Genomic DNA, 15,340 nt, shown 5'->3' with positions numbered 1-15,340 from the left:
GAGAAAGCTAAAAAGACATTTCTATATATGTGTGCATGGTGTGTGTGTGTGTGTGTGTGTGTGTGTGTGTGTGTGTGTGTGTGTGTGTGTGTGTGTGTGAGTGTGAATGTCTGCAGGTTGTGGGAGAGTTAATAAGGGAAGGTATCTGTGTCAAAGTGATGCATGAGCCACCAGAAGTAACACTGCTGAAAAGTGGTGTTTAGCAAGAGCAGTAATTCACATCTGATTCAGAGACATACAAATTAACTGACAATGAGGTCTTCCTCATCACAGCTCAACATGTCTCTGAATCACACTGCCCATGTTCATGTAAACTGCAACTTTTGGCACTTACAGTATATGCCAGTGCAAGGGTTCTTTTCTGAATCTCAATTATGTCCTTTCTAGCAAAAGTTATAAAGCTGATCATGTTTACCAAACAGTGAAGTGATTCCATTAAGAGCACAAAATCTGAAATTAGGCTTTGTTTAACTAACTCAGAACATGTATACACTAACCAAAAAGTACAGTGCTACCTAGAAAAATGACTGCAGAATAATGTGCATTGGTAGCTATTATGCATTTGATTGCTGTGAATGCTACAGAAAGTTGTGAACACTTATTTTGATCTGTATGATCAAAAGTGGTAAATAGTTAAGGAAAGAGTACATGTTATTGTGGCACTTTAAACTATTTCAATATGTTAATGGCTACCTGTGCACTTAGTGCACTCTATTTAAAAGACCCAGCTAGGTTAATCTTACCTCTGAAATCTGCAGTGCTTAATCTCAGATCCATAGTTTTTTTAACTTAACAACCTATTATTTCAGTCCTGAAAAAAAATCAAATAGTCTCATATTCTTATCTGATTACCTATAATATTCATCATCAGCCAGAGCAGAGTTCTGTGAAATGTTTTGAACTGTTATCTTTAATCTGTGGCAGTAATCACCTTTTCTAGGAGCTGGAAATACTCCTTGTCTTTAGCATTTTACTGAAATTCAATGCAATTTATAACTTATACAATGTTATTGTAGCACCAAATTAGGTTATCATAGCCTTAAAATGGAATTGAATGGTTAGTTTCTGCCACAATGCTAATTTTGATAAACCCTAAATGGATTGAAATATGACTTTTAACTCTAAATACTTAGATTGACTAGAATGTGAGCAGTGTTGTACTCAACATACATTCTTGCTGAACAGTTATATTCCCTTATGAGTGAAACAGAACAAACTAGCAAATGTCAGGTTCAAATCTCAGTCCTAGAGTCAAGTAAGGTCATGTGCTGTTTCACTTTTAAGGAAGGTACTGTCAGAAAGGCCTCTAAAATTTCTAAAACTGCCTTGATTTTGCTGTTATTGATGTAAGTGGTACAAAAAATATCACTTTTACTATTCTGCCTCTTCTATTAAGTCCTTTTAGATGGATAAAAAAGCCCTCACAGAGGCTTGTCAGTTGCCTTCAGATTTCTCAAAGCAGTAGATAGAACCCATATTTTCCATCCCTTAAATGTTGGCCCAACATGCCAGTTACCTACCTGACAACAATGACTAGCATCCAGGATGTTGGGGGTAGTCTCAAATAAATATTCAAGCCAAGGCTGAAGGCAGCCATCTCAAGGTGGATATCTTTTAGTTTCTTTAAGGATGAGGGATTTACTCTGAATTTTCCTGTAATGCATAACTGAAACTCATCATCATTAATAGAAAACTGATTTGTGCTGATAATATGAAACACTATTAATAGTGCAACTACCTGAAAGAGTGTTCTGGAAAGAGAAAGAATGCCAAACTGTCAGCTTAAACCCTGAGATTAAAGCATTATCATATTGTCATGGTTTGACTTTTGTTTCAAAAAGGATGAAAAGCTTGTTTAAGATTAAGCTATCAGGCTACTAGTACTGCCTGTATCTAGCTACAAAGGAAGTGACTAGAATTGTTCCAGACTGCAGGCATCTTTAGTTAAAATTCCATGATTATTTCTAGGCCATTAATTGCTGTGGATACTTAATCAGAAGTGGTAGCTGAGATAATTGTATTGTCTATCTGTGTGACACTGAAGCTGCTTGACAGAAAATTTGTCTTAAACCCAGTGCACCTCTCTTCTGTGAAACCTGTGTGCACGTTTAAACATTTAAGAAGTTATGACAAGCAAAAATGAAGAAAAGTAACAAGGAAGCTAAAAATAGCTTATGTATCTGAAAATAAAATAAATAGTTAAAAGTCATGTGTGAAATGTATGACAAATATCACAAAATGTAAACAGTACTATCATTTCACAGAATAATTAATATACAACTGCCACTATTTCTTCATAAATGACAGCAAGCCCTCAGATTCAGATACACATTGTAAATGTAGCCAGAAAAGTACTCATGTTGTCAGCATGACTTTCAAAAAAGGACCAGGTACAGTATGAAAACCGAATGTTGTTTTTTTTTTTACTTTCTCCGAGTGGGTAAAATGACAATCGTTTTCTTCTTCTGCCCTGCCACTTGATACTGTGGACAGTAAAGCAAAGTGTGCTAAAGACGATTATGGTCTAATTTAGGAAGAAAACACTGATGCCCCACCCCTTACAAGCAGGGACGTCGGGAGGCATATGCACTGTACTAATTTCAGTACAACATTTTTAGAAGCGGGTAGCTTTTTTGAAAAAAAAAACGTACATATTTAAAGGGTGTTGGCTGCTTTAAGGAGCATACCAGCCAGTTGGAAGTGAGCTCACATCATGTCCGGCTGGCTGGCTGCGAGCAGGAAACAAACTTGGAAGGCAAGCAATGGATTCGCGAGCAGGAAACAATCGCAAATGGATTATCGGAAGGGAAACAAAGGTAGGATTATCAGAAGGGAAACAATCAATCACAAGTGTGTGTGTAAATGCCCCCACATAATGCACCTGCTGGCTATAGGTGTTCAGGCTCAAACCCTGTACCTCTGCTTCAGGGTAAGAACAGCCTAAAGTCCCTAACCACCACCATTTCTGAACTTTGTTCAGATTTTGATGTTTGTCCAGGTTTTTTTGTGCTAAGGTGTGAATGGTTGTGAGCTATGGTGAGAACTGAAGTATTTCTCCCATTATTGTTTTTGATGTTTGTCCAGGTTTTTTGTGCTAAGGTGTGAAGTGAGAAGTTCTGGGTTCAAGACATGCATGGTGATAACACAGCATTTTATTCTAGCAACTTTTCAAAATTATACAAGCAATGTTTAAAATGTGTCCCTGTTTTTTGGGCTTTTGCCCCCCCCCCCTCCAATAAATGTTGGCTTTTTCCAGATTTCTTGTGCTGCAAAGTTCAGAGATACAGCTTAGTGTCAACATTTTACAAGGAGCTGAGAACTGCAGGGGAACTTAAGTTTAGTGCTGCTTATATAGAATTTGCTTCAACTGTTAATAGCACAACAGGTAGTGTACTTGCTTTTGATGCAGAAGGCTGTGGGTTCTTCTCCCACAGTAGGTAGATGCATTGCTGATACTATACTGTATTGTAAAGGGAGGTGGATGCAGTAGTCTGTTTTGGCGAAGATATCTAGTAGTAACATAAAACTACTGTTCAATCTCAGCCTTACTACAGGATATGTGCCCAAAGAGTGGCGTACAGCAACAGTGGTCCCTCTCCATAAAGGTGGTGCCTCAACGGATCCTGGAAACTATCGCCCCATAAGCCTGACTAGCTTGGTCTGCAAAGCTATGGAAAGGATCATCATGGACCTCATAAATAAAGATATTGGGGACCTACAGACACTGGATCCTACTCAGTTCGGCTTTGTTAAGGGCAGATCCTGCCTCTTAAACCTGGTTGATTTCTTTGAAACAGTCACCAAGGCCATTGACGAGAGGAAGGTGGTCCACACAGCCTACCTGGACCTCGCAAAAGCCTTCGATACAATACCCCACTCGGGCATTATAGATACGCTCACCAGCTTAAATATAAACCCCTATGTCACTAGATGGATTGCAAACTGGCTCAAGGACAGAACCCACATGGTTAGAATTGCTGGAGCCATGTCAGACTCCAAACCAGTTACAAGTGGTATCCCACAAGGCTCAGTCCTGGGACCTCTCTTGTTCGGTATATATTTCTCGGAGGTACAGGCCAACATGGAAGGACTGTGGCTGACCAAGTTCGCAGATGACTGCAAACTGGGCGCTATAATCGACTCTCCAGCCGACACAAGCATCCTCCAAAAGGGCCTCATAGAAACAGACAACTGGTGCCAGAGCCATGGCCTCAAGCTAAATGCCAAAAGTGTATAGTCATCCCCTTTGGCAAAACAAAGTGCCCACAAATTACCACATAGGTGGTAATCCATTAAGTACAGAAGAAGTAATTAGGGACCTGGGGACCCAAGTTGATAGCAATCTCTCATTTGACAACCACGTGGCCAAAGTGGTTAGAAAACATTTTATATAGCCCACCTAATCATGAAGGGATTCACATCTAGATCAGGGAGGTCATCGTGCCTCTTTACTCATCCCTCATCAGGCCCATAATTGAGTACAATGCCCCTTTTGGGATGTACCTTACCAGACACCTGCAGCAACTGGAAAGACCCCAAAAGTACCTCACCAAGAGGATCAAAGGGCTCAAACAGATGCCATATGCTGCCCGGTTAAAGAAACTCCAGCTCTACTCAGTGGCATACCGCCTGTTCAGAGGCGATCTGTGCCTGACATATAAAGCCATGTCCAACCCGGAATTAATGGACATGCTGCACCTCAGAAAATCCAAATCCCATCGAGCTACGCTCTCGAGAGACTTGAACCTCAGCACTGAAATAAATAGGACATGCTGGAGGGACAGATTCATAACCCAGAGGCTCCCTTCACTCTAGAATAAAATCCCAGTCCAGGTTAGGCAGAGTCCCTCATTGACTCTCTTCAAGAGGAATCTTGATGAGTGGATGGGAGATCGTAGGTTTACCCCAGGTATCACTTCTGTGTCACTGTTAGACAGAGGCACAGTATACTAACCTCGAAAAAGGGCATAGCAAAATAAATTTAAAATGGGTGGTGAAAGCCAAACACATTCTGGCTAGGCTTATAAATGCCCTAGGGCAGATAGCCTAGTATGAACCTATGAACCTATGAACCTATGAACTATGAACCTGTTATCAGTTTGCCATCCATTCCCTATTGCAATATTACTAGCGTATCGTTGTTTTTAATGCAACATAGGCAATTTATTCCTCAAGGGCAACAGGCATATTATTTGTAGATGAAACCATAAAATATAAAGTTGTTTGCTAGCAGCAGCCTCTTCATTAGTTACAGATTTCTCTAATGTGGAATTATGTAGATGGCTTTTACAAGTTCAGAGATTGTGCATATTTACTGATACTGGTGGACTGTAGAAGTTTGAGTAGACTTTTATGACGGAAGGTGTATCAAAGAGCACGTGTATGTTTCATGTGCAAGGGGTCTATGATTTGAAAACAGCCCAAAGTTAATCTTTATCTGCCACTGGCAAAATGTATTTTCTTTGAATGTGGGTTTTAATGCTGTTTCAATGAATGTGAGTTTTAAGGGCAGAGAAGTTTTAATGCAAAGTCTAGTTTCATTGTGAGACTGCATTGCTTTGTTTAGCAGATATTTATTGGTGTTCGTGCTGTAAAATGCAAAATAAAACTTTTTCTGGCAAATCATTTAGGAATGAAGTCACTAAATAATGACCGACGTTAAGTTTCAGACATCATAATCTTCAGAAAAATGCATGCTAAAGCAAGACCTGATATTCTAGCAACTGTCTTAAGTTTATACAAGGTCAATTTTTAGTACAGTTTATATGTTCCCCCAATATATTTGGCCTTGTCCAGATTTCCTGCATTAAGAGGTTGAGAGGTATGTGCAAATAAATCGCTTTATGGAATTAGGAATATCCAAACCTCTCAACTGTCCCCAATTTTGGCTCAAAATGTTGCTCTCCCCCTAATAATCTCTCCACAAAATAGCAATTTTGGAAGAAAACGTGGAGGGTTTACTTTACTTTTATAAATAACTGTAATGATCAGAGTCATACATTACTTTTATTTCAGAAATGCATGTAGATTCTCTAATTTTGTCAGCTGCTCTAAGTTAACTGTGCTCATATTAAAATGGTGTCCCTTCTTTGACAGGTTCCCAGCTGTATTGTCTGGTAATTTTATATTTTTGCATCACATTTTTGGTCCGTTTTTCATAAAATTGCATTTTTCTGGCAAATTAGTGGCAAATTGTTAAAGACTGAAGTTAGAAAATAATGGCAGACATTTGAGTTTCAGATTTCATACCTTTCAGAAAATTTATACTAATGCAAGACCAACTACTAATTATCTTTCTAAGTTTATAAGAGCAATATTTAAAAAATGTCCTTTTTTCTGGGCCTTTGCCTCAATTTTATTTATGAGTTTGCTGCTCTAAGAGGTTGAGAGGTGTGTGTGTGTGTGTGTGTGTGTGTGTGTGTGTGTGTGTGTGTGTGTGTGTGTGTGTGTGTGTGAGAGGTAGGTAGGTAGCATACCTCTCAACTGTCCAAATTTTGCAGAATGTCCAGATTTTTGCCCCATATGTTTTGCCTGTTCCTCATAAATTTTGTGATTTTCTAGAAAATCATTTGAAGGCTGAAGTTGCTAAATAATGACAGACATTTGAGTTTCAGACTTCATGTCCTTTAGAAAAATTCATACTAGCACAAATCCTGTTATTCTAGCAACTTTCTTATACTAGCACAAATCCTGTTATTCTATCAACTTTCTAAGTTCACAAGAGCATTATTTAATATATGTCCCTGTTTATTTTAGGCTTTGTCCATATTTCTTGCACTAAGAGGTAGGTAGGGGTGTGTGTGTGAATGAAACATCCTAGTTAGGGGTAGCAGGTGGTTAGTAATATACTCAAGCTCAAAACCTGTACCTTAGTTACAGAAAACAAAAGCATAAATTCTCTACCCCAACTACCATGCTGCATTTTTCAAAGAACTGACATTTCAGGTTAATTTTCAATTCAAGGAACCGAGTTTGAGTGAATTTATATTATATTACTGAGTGAATTTATATTCTATTACTGAAGAGGCATTACAGCGAATGCCTCTTCATCGACACTAAAAGAGCGAACTGTGAATTATGAGAATGGCCGTAGCTTGGCTGGGGAGGGGGGTAGCAGTTTGAGAGCTGTGAGTACAAATTTGAAAATCCTAGCTACACCCCTGCTTACAAGGACTAGACTTTGGTGCTATTATCAAGTTAATGGCAAAGCACTTTGATATACTTAAAGTATTTTCATAAGACAGAACTTTGATGACGTGTTCCGTCTCTTCTTTCTTTCCTCAGTTTTTTTTATAAACACAAAGGAACATTTAGACTTTATAAAATGTTGAAAATGCTGATTGTAAATAGTTTCATGTTCTTCTTAAATTACATAATTCCTTACTCATTACAGTGTTTTTTTCATTTGAATAATAAATGCCACTGCTTAAAACACTTCTTCCTCTGTTTAGGGAAAAAAACTGCAAAAATTTAGTAAAAAAAGAACATTTGTAATAGTTTTAGTGTGTTTCAATGAAAGAGGACTAGGGTAGTTGATATTCTGAGAAATAAAACTAATTTTCCAGGTTCTGTTGGGAGTTAAATTTTTTGAATTTGCTTCTGTTTTATTATAATGTGCCAAAATGGCATGATTCAACTGATTGCTAATATTTATTTATGTATTTATGTATTTTACATTTGTTAGTCTGGATAGTCCAACTGGATACATGTCCATTTTCTGCGTAGGCCCGGGGAGAAAAGCTCCAAACTTACAAACAGATAAAGACAAGCAAGTTACAGTATATGCACAAACATATTGTATTAACATACAAATTACAGTCTCACATTTCAAGTATATGAAGAATACAGTTTATATTCAGAAATATATACAAATACATTACAGTTTCTCTTATCAAACCTATAGGTGCAGCTATATACAGAGTATCTGCAGAGATATTACAAAATATTATAAAAAAATTGCAGGGATATGGAATTAGATTAGGCTTTAGTCGGTTACTGATTAAGGGAGGGGTTCAGAGTAAGGTCAAATGGGAGCAAATTACAGGTTTTGCCTACTGAATTTGCAAACAAAGATTCTCCAGATAGGTTGTTAGTTTTGACAGAATGAACCAAAAGTTTTGTAGTGGAACAAAGTGGCCTAGCGTTTTTGTAGGGATGGATAATGTTTTTAAGGGGAGGGCGTTTTTTCTGGATGGTTAATAACCTTGAATGCTACAATAAGTTGATTATATTGAATTAGTCTGGGGAGTTCTAGCCATCCTAAGAGGTTTAGGTTTTAACAATGGTGTGTCCTGTAGGGAGTGCCTGTGGCAAACCTGGCAATTTGATTGTAGCAGCTAGAGAGTTTGCTGAGATCAGTTTTGTTCAAGTTAGTGAGTATTGGAGAGGAATAGAGTAGAGTTGAAAGCAGATGGGCACAGGCAATGGCAGCCCTGGCTAGTGGGGTGAGAAAAGGTTTGTTTTTGCATAGGTAGCCAAGTTTTTTATTAACAGTTTTAATAGTTTGGTTTACGTGCATATCATATTTGAGGTTGTTGTCTATTATAACACCCAGGAGTTTGGTATACATATCTGGTGAGATTATGGTCCCATTGTTAGATGTTATAGTAAATGAAGGTTGAGAGAATTTGCAAGTAGGGGAGAAGAGCAACAGCTTTGTTTTATTAGGGTTTAATATCAGCTGTTGATTAGAGATCCAGTTTTCCACTGCATTAAAGATTTTCTGGGTTAAACTAAGGAGATCTGTAGGGGTAGAGGCTGAGCAGATCAGGGTGGAGTCATCAGCATATTGTATACAGGTTGCGTCTGGGATTACAGTGTGGAGATCATTGATAAATAGAGAGAAAAGAAGGGGACCTAATATGGAGCCTTGAGGGACACCAAGGGTAATGGGGAGAAGGGTAGAGAGTTTGTCCTGCCAAAGGGCAGCCTGCTGTCTTCCACTATGATAAGACTGAAACCATTGTATAGCATGGTTGTTTAGGGATATTTTATTTAGGGTAAGTAAGAGTAGCGGGTGGTTAACCATGTTGAAGGCCTTGGAAAGATCGAGTAACAGGGCAGAAGATAGCTTGCTGTTGTTACGGTTGGAATTTATGACATTAGAAAAGGAGAGGAGGACTGAGGTGGTACTGTGCTGTGGTCTAAATCCATGCTGGGAGTTGCCCAGAAGATTATGTTGAATAAGGTAGTATAAGAGTTGTTTATGGATACACTTTTCCATAATTTTAGCCAGAGGGGAAAGGATAGCTATTGGTCTATAGTTTGACAGCTCAATGGAGCTGCCTCCTTTGTGGAGTGTTATGACATGTGATATTTTTCAGATAGAGGTGATAGAGGCTTCAGTTATGGTTCTATTTATCAAAATAGAGACAGGGAATGATATAACATCAGCAGCTTTTTGCAGGTAGTCTGCAGGGAGGATGTCAGCTGAAAGGGTGGTTGTTTTGAGTTTTTTAATTAGGGCTCTAATGAGTGAAGTCGGAACTTTTTGGACGCTGAAGGAGAGAATGTCACTGGGTTTATGTATTTCAGCATTAGGACAAGTGAGTTTAAGTTTGCTAGCAAGGGCCTGGATGGTTTCTGTAAAGAAACTGTTGAAGGTGTTGGCAATGGACTCTGGCGATATTTGGGTTGGGAGGGCTGAGGGGGTTGGAGTTGTGGATTGCCCTGGGTGGAGGAGTTTGTTAATACCTTCCCAGAACTTCTGTGGCTTGTTCTGGTGATTCTTCTGTAGATGGCAGAAATATTTTTTTTGTCTAGTAATATGGATTATTTTTGTATCATTCCTATATTGTCAAAATTTGAGTTGATCTTGTGGGGCTTTAAACCTGTCCTTGGATGATGAAAGGAAATGTTTTAATTTAATTTTATACTTTTAATTTAAAATAATTTTTTTTATTCACAACTGCTTTCATTCTTGTATTGGGTTTGGAGCTTTTCTCCCCGGACCTCCGCTGAAAATGGACTCTGATTCCAGTCGGACTAACCCGGTCAATAAATGTAAAATAAATAAATAATAATAAAATAATGTTTTGAGCATTATGACTAACTTTATCCACATTTATAAGTATACTTGTTCTGCGGTTTATTTTATAATTAAATTTTCAGACATAGAATTATATATAAGAAAGAAACAAGTGTGGCTTAAGGAAAATGATACTCTAAGAAGGTAATCACAAAGTCTAGAAGCCACACAATTTCCATAGTAGCTTCTGTTTTGCCAGAAACAAGTGCTTCACTCACCACACTGGCTTTTTTTTTTTTTTTTTTGTATCACATTTTTCTTTTTTTGTTTTCTTTGCTCCCAGGGTATGCTGGTCATCAGCCTCCTCTTGGCCAAATGGTCCATTTGGGGAAGATAGTTAACTGGCTTCACTGAGACAGCCATCAGTAGTGGTTTGAGATTTTTCTCTATTTTTATACCCTAACTGCTGCATGCATTTGGTAAAATGTTGGAAAGGGGGTGTGTAATGGGGTGGGGTCATGGTGAAAAATGTCCCCTCATTCTCCCTATGGGTCATGGTGGAAAATGTCCACTCACTCTCCCTAAGGCATGCTCACACAAACAGCTCTGCACCTTATCCTTCTGCATGAGCAGTCGTCTCTTCATTCTCAACACCAGGGAGAATGCGCTACCCAGTGTGCTGTGAAGTGTGTACTGCCCCCCCCCCCCGGGAGACATGATTGGATCATGCCCCTTCAGTCCTCTCCCTCCCTCCCTAGTTCCTCCACTGCCAGGGCTACTAACTGAACCATAGTCACCTTGGTGACACTCAGGTCTTCATCCTTCTGCAACTTGGAACCATGGAACCATGTGTTTTTTTCCTCTGTTACATTTGATTCTTTGGTACCCAGAGGCTGTGAACGAAAGTTTCTACTTTATAAAATAAAAACATACAAGCAATACTTCTCCATTAGAATGTTATAATTTTGAGACCAATTCCACAGAAGGAAGAAATTTAGTCAAGAAAGAAGAAGACATTTAGTCAAGAAAATGTTGATAATGTATCAAACACATTTTTCTATTGTAGCTGTTCTCTGTAGGCATATTGATCACAACAATGAGCCTCAATCACACCCAACTGTTTTACATCATGATGTTGCTGAGCTCCATCCAGTGGGACCTGTAGCAGCATTGGAAACCCTTATTTATATATATATACTGTGCAGACTTTTAGGAATCAGACATTTTCCAGATTCATAGCTGCCCTCTCAGACGGATGTCAGCAAATGACTTCCTGGCCCTCTGCAATACCTTGAAAAGGAGTGGTGCTCCTTCCATCAGTACTCTCTTCACATTGTAAAAATGGTAAAGGTGGTCATAGGAATAACTGGCAAATTATTCAGGAACTGGAATTGCAGTTCCACAGATTTGTAGGTAGGATGGGACACTAAGGTAAAGCTGCAAGACAGAACTCTTAGCAAAGTCAGTCTCAACCTATACTGAAAGGTTCCTAAACCATCCTACACGAGTCAAGACCCATTCATACAATGTTAAGAAAATGGTCAGTAAATATGTCCCATCTCCCTAAAGGAACAGATTGCATATATTAATTCTCATTCCTGTCAAAGGAAATAGACTAGTGGGGGAGGGGGTGGGTTAATCTTAGATCTTTCCAGTGTCAAGAAATGCGTCAAGTTATGAACATTTAAGATGATAATGCTCCACGCTTGATTGTCCTTCTTCAAAAGGCACTTGAATAATCATCCTGGTACTAAAAGATATTTACTGTCATGTGCTGATTTTCAAGTCCTGAAGGGCTTTATGTTACTCCATCTTTAAGTTAGATAACAACACTTTCAGATTACTGTTTTCATCTTTAGTCTGATAACTGTTCCTAAGCTTTTTAGCAAGTATTTGGCACAACCTATAGCAGTCATTAGGCTACTGAATATCCATACTTGGAACACCCTCAAAGGTTCCTCACCAAGAGAATCCAGGCCTTGAGTACCTAGCCCTACACAGATCACCTTCAGGTATTATCTCTGTATTCAGTCTCCCATGGGTTCCTGAGTGGCGATCTATACCTAGCATATAAGGTGCCCTCGGGCCCAGCTCTGATGGATTTCTTGCACACCTGCAAGACAAACAACACCAGAAATACTAGATCCAAGGAGATGAACTTTACAACATAAAAAGAACCTACTGGAGGGACTGGTATGTGTCTCAAAATATCTCCACACTATGGAATAAACTCTCCATTTACATGAAGCAGAGATCATCCCTGACCCTGTTCAGAAGAAACCTTGACCACTGGATGGGAAATTGCAAATTACTCATAGCCTGCCCCCCCAAATATCTTTGATGGACAGAGGTGGATGCTAAGCAGATTAATACCCAACTACCTTATCCCCCCTAGCTACCTATTTACTAACATACCCCACCATATAGGCATCCAAGGAACTCTGGGACAAAACAGGGTTGGGTCACATGGCTAGGCTTGTAAAGACCCTGATGATCATTAACCTGGTATGAACCTATGAACTTATTTAGTCTTAAGTGTATGATTATTTCATAAAGTTCCAGTCACAGGATTGTTGAACTTGGAGAAAAGGTTTGTTCTTACTCAGGATGGGGCCCAGAGAGATGGTGAACCTGTGGTATATGGTTCAGGTTAAATGACCAGGTTCTTCCTCATCATCCTGGATCACATGTTCGCATGCACATTCAGACTCTGAATTTGTGCATAAGTATGACTCATCATTACTTGAGATGTTTATAACAAGGTGGAAAAGTCAAGGGACTCTCTGAACTTGAGATTTCCTACTTCCTTGGTGAGTGAGCTAGGTCCATACTGCAGTTCTAAAACTCATAAATACGAGTCCCAGTCCCTAAATTACAAAAAATAAAACTGCAAAACTAAAGGCGAACGGAAAATGTTAATTACTGTTTGCCTTTGTAGTTAATTTTTTCCACGAAGACAAGTCACACTAATACTGTAGCTTCCGGGGAGGGGGTGGGGGGGGTGAGTCTGCAGTGCACACATTCTTTCTACTTATGCATACTAACTTTTAGTTCATCATATCTCAGAGAAAAGAGGATACACTTGAGACATAGTGATTCCAAACTCACAATGGTATATGTAAGTCCCCATTTTCAAATATTCAGTTGTATTATTCTGGGATTCCTAACTAACAATTCTTGGAATTTAAAATTGTTTCTTTGGGGGTATTGCTTTCATTAATGAATATGAATAATGACCTTTGGTTTTCCTCTACCTATCCAGTTCCTGACAACAGATGTGTCAAAAATAAGGAAGAGTACACATGGGAAACTGAACAGTACACTGTGTCTGGTTTTCATAGCAGGTTCCATTACATCAGTGCAAATATGTTGAATTTTCCTAGCTTTAAAAATGTTTAAAAACTGCCCAAAAGCTGGTGAATTCTTTGTATGATTATAGGAGGCACCATAGTCTTCTGATATACAAACAAAGATGGCAACATTCACTTTATCTTTATACTAGTTGGCCATGGAAGTGTGATAAATGGCCCTGTCACTCAATTTCCATTTGAGTGCAATTTTCTTATCAAAGGGACAAAATGTCTTTGCAAACTGCATCACTCAATTGGTTATTTTGATTAAAGGGGCAGCTGACAACAAATATGTTTGTTATTATTAGTTCTCTCTACAGAGTCCCAGAAAATTATGTCTTTGGTGCTTATCTATACAGCCATTTAGTTGGCTTTTTGAAGTTTTTATTAATCTGCCCAACAGAACTCACCTGTCTACCTTGTCACCTTGTCTCCCCTTAAAGCACTTGTCTTGACATCCAGACTTATGTTTATACTCTTTCTTAAAAGGATCATGCATTTGAATTCTGAAGAATGGTTATTATTCCTGGGGGGTGGCCACGGTGATGTAGTGGTTAGCATTGCCACCTCACAACAAGAGGTTCTCCAGTTCGATTCTCAGCTGGGGTGCCTTGTGTGCGGAGTCTGCATGTCCTCCCTGAAGTCATGTGGGTTTCCTCCGGGTGCTCTGGTTTCCTCCCACATCCCAAAGACATGTTGTAGGTGGATTGGACACTCTAAAATTGGCCCTAGGTGTGAGTGTGTGCCTTCTGTGGATGGTTGGGCACCGGGCTGGCAACTTGACACTGTAAAACTCCACTGCCAATCATGAGCAGACTTGTTATCTGCTGTGGTGACCCCTAACTGGGAAAAGCCAAAAGAAGAAGGACTTAAGGTGTGCACTGGGACAATTGACTAGGTCTTCCTCTGAGCTCATCTCTTCTGCTCTTTGAAGATTTGTTTCTGGAAGACAATTTAACTTGATGGCCAGAAAAGTTTCTGTACAGAAGGCTTTGATGCACTCTTTGCATTACACGGCCCTTCATTAAGACCATACTAGGTCTATTTATCAATTTATCCTTTATGCCAAAAGTGATCTCTGCTAATACTTCCAAAAGATTCAGATGCCACACTTCTATCCTGTTTGATAAGGCTGTTTTATTGATGCTAAAAGCCAAATGTTTGTTTGTATTTCCAAGATGAATAATATTAGGAAATCTGATCAGCTTTTTGATTGGTTTGCCCCTATATGTTATAGGCTCCAGGGGGCAGACATTTTCTAACTGGCTGAAAAAATGTACATGATTTTCTTACTATGAGTCCAGTATTAAGTGATAAGCCTACTTTAGGGTTCTGTCAGAACACACTCAAATACAGAACTTGTAACATTAGCTTCAGTTGACTTGTTTAGAGTGAGAGACTTTACAGTGATCACTGAAGCAATGAGGCTGTAAAAATCATCAATAAACATTAAGACGGCTATTTATGGTATGGCTGGAGCATCCCCTATGGCTTAGGTGTACAGCTTTGAATCATTCCCATGCATTAGGACTTAAGAAATAAAAATTGTCCACATCAGTGTAGCTCAGTTTTTTGTGCTACATACCATAACAATAAATAATGGTCATGACTTTTATTTCTTGAATATTAGCATCCTCCCTCTACCCACCCTCTGTCCATCTCATCGTATTTTTAGCCCTCTGTCTCCCTGTTTTTGTTTTTAGTTTTGTTAAGTTTTACCTTTATGATTCATTGTGCTGGTGCCTTATTGTGTTTGTAGGTGGAATACTGAATGACATGTGGGTTATCATCTAAAAGCCCTACAAGGTGTTACAGATACTAAGGACTGAAGACATTAATGCTCAGTGGTCTTTCCCAGTGAAAAAATGGTAGTACAGCAGTATGTCAGCAAAATGATTTGCAGTCAGCTCACGTGTCACCTTACGCAAGACTGCCAGTTTTATGTATGGATAAATAAATCTCACAAAGACGGCCATTCAAGACTTTAATCATTGCAACACATGCAGCATTTTATCCAGTACAT

At 39.0% G+C, this 15,340-nt stretch overlaps 1 protein-coding gene across 3 annotated transcripts in view; it reads right to left on the bottom strand.

Moving 5' to 3' along the window:
* The window catches only part of LOC122788685 (ABC transporter G family member 23-like), a 1,725,589-nt gene that overhangs the window by 1,597,627 nt on the left and 112,622 nt on the right, over positions 1-15,340 (bottom strand). The window lies entirely within an intron of this gene.

Source organism: Protopterus annectens, chromosome 1.part2 (assembly GCF_019279795.1).
Source record: "Protopterus annectens isolate FY-2018-M chromosome 1.part2, PAN1.0, whole genome shotgun sequence".
In the NCBI taxonomy this organism is placed as follows: Eukaryota; Metazoa; Chordata; order Ceratodontiformes; family Protopteridae; genus Protopterus; species Protopterus annectens.
The sequence above is the reverse complement of the archived record's forward strand: the minus strand, read 5'-3'. Positions and strand labels throughout refer to the sequence as shown.